Below are 2,542 nucleotides of genomic sequence, written 5' to 3'. Positions count from 1 at the left end.
TGATTATCTTGCTTTACTTCTACTACAAAGAATTTCATCCCGTTGGCCCAGGATCCTGCAGGAAGGACTGGAAAGGGGTCTCCCGGTGGCTTTCTCTAGGAGTTGGGGTGTTTCTTCTTTCCTTGGGCTTTGAACATGTTTCCTCTCTATTTTCTTTGTTTTTCCCCCAAATCTTTAAAGCATGTATTAACTTTATTACAGAAAATTTGATTTAAATAGTCGATGAATTTCACCTTGTTCCTTTTGAAGGAACAGGGGCTGGAAGATAAAAGTGACAGCGTGCAGCTGCATTCGGCTCTGCTTTTCAGAAGCCTCCCCAGTTCTCGAAAGAATTCAAAGTGTCACTGACCCCACAAGCCATGTTAACAATAAGCTCATGCTAAGGCGCTCATTCACCTTCTTTCCACTTCCAGAAACAACGGGAAGAGTATGGAGTTTGGAGTCTAAATGATATGGTCAGGTTCTTTTTCTGCATCCTCACTGTATCAATTCGAGTAAGGGACCCGGTCTTTCTGGGATAACAAGTAAATAACGAAGATTTCTGTAGCTCATGGCATAACCCAAGCGCCACTCTAAGCCCTATTGCCCATCATACTTTGTTAATTCTCATGACAACCCCAGGAGAGAGGTACTATTCTTCTGGAAGAGGAGACAGGCACAGAGATGGCAAGCGGCTTGCTCAGGGTTGCACAGCTATCAGGAGGCAAAACCTGGTACCCTGACACCATACATGAGCTAATCTAGATCAGCTTCGAGGGTTATTATAAGAATTAAGAAAACTATGATATGACTCCTTTCCTTTCAGCCAATCAGGTGGTCCAAATAGCCTAAGTTAACTTCTACAACAGGCGATCCCAAAATCTGCCAAGCAACAGTCATTTGCAGTGGTAATTCTTATCTCACTGAAGCCTAATCATGTACCATCTTGGATTCACTTCTCTGTGAATTGTGGTCCTTCAAACAGCTGAACACTCCAGTGCTTCTGATGGAGCAAGTGATACAACCTCCTGCATTTCTTTAACCCGTGATGCTGTAACACTTTGTAAGGAGCAGTAGACTGAGCTATAACGACAGTCAGTTGATGCTGCCGGCTCAGCTAGGCTTTCCAAAGGCAAGTTAAATTTAAAAAAAAAACCTCAACCAAAAACCAAAACCAGAAAAAGAAAACAACCGCCCCCGCAAACCACGTTGGATTTATGAACAACCCATAGGAAAAACCTGAATTTTCATCATCATTCATAAATCATTCACATCTGAAACTATTTCTTTTAGTCTATTTGCAGCTACCAAATTGTAGACCCATTTGCTGGACCTAATGGGAAAAAAGAAGACCAACTTGTCAACGTTTGGAGAACAAAGAGTGTACTTATAACAAAAGTGTTGTACAAAGTAAAATGGTTCGGGTAATTGACCTTTGGGGTGGGATGATTTGGGGAGAGGAAGGAACATTTATTTAGATCCCACGTTTCCACATCTGCAGCAGATACTCTGCGCCTGCAGAAACTGCCAAAGCATCCCTGAAAAGTTTATTTTGCTATGGGTTGTTTCATCTTCAACCAGTTGTAGTATTGATTTCTCTCAGTGGATTAATTATCAGAGGCAGTTTCAGACTTCCCTGAGCTGGACGGAAGAAAAAATGATGTTTTCATTTCAGTGAAGCCTGTTGGCAATTGTGCCTGTGTTTCTCTGGAGTCCTGGCTTCGACGAATGGCAGAGAAGGCCCGTAAACAGAATTACTCATCTCCTCTGTGCTCGCGGAGTCTTGGCACGATCTGGGGACTCGGTAAAAGGGGCTTCCGGTGGTCCTCTGCCCCTATTTGTAGAAGGAGTGTTCAGCCCCAGAGAGAAAGGAAGAGAAATCATGGAATTGCACAGATGTGGAAGTCAGGGTTATTTACAGCACAGCCGTGGCCTGACGGAGGGAGATTTAGACAGTTCTTCAAGACAGAGGGCTCTGACATGGGCTCCAGGAGACTCTTCTCCACGGGACCTGGATTCAAAGCTACCTCCAAGCACCAGGACTGTGAAAAGCTCTCTGAGAATCACTTCCGTAGACTCCAAGGATCTAGATGATACAGATGAACAGAACACTTAAACCCAAACTCCGTCTCGGCAATTTTTCATGTGAATTCTCTGAGCTACACCTTATACTTGAATGTTAGCGTTAGCCTTTCAAGGTGTCGAGGCGTTTCTCATCTTCTGGAACACCTCTGAGTGGTAGAGGGTTATGAATTTCTGCAGTGTTTCAACCATTAAACATCTGGTTGGAGCAGGAGTGCAGGGAGAAGGCTGAGTTTCAGGGAAGTGGCAGGATTTTCCTGGTGCTTGGTGGGGGCTGGGACACAATTTCTGGGATGGCGTCATCCTACAGAGAATTTAAATAGAACTTCCAGACGTCCTTTTCTTTTCTTATAAACTTTATTTTTTTCTTTAAAAATGTAATAAGATAACTATAAAATGTCACCATGTCGTCAAATAGAAATCAGATAAAAGACGGAAATAAAAATAATGTGTGTGTGTATCTTACCACCTAGATGTAATC

This window comes from Leucopleurus acutus (genome assembly GCF_964270905.1).
Source record: "Leucopleurus acutus genome assembly, chromosome: 3".
NCBI classification, from domain to species: Eukaryota; Metazoa; Chordata; class Mammalia; order Artiodactyla; family Delphinidae; genus Leucopleurus; species Leucopleurus acutus.
This window is presented reverse-complemented; position numbering follows the sequence as displayed.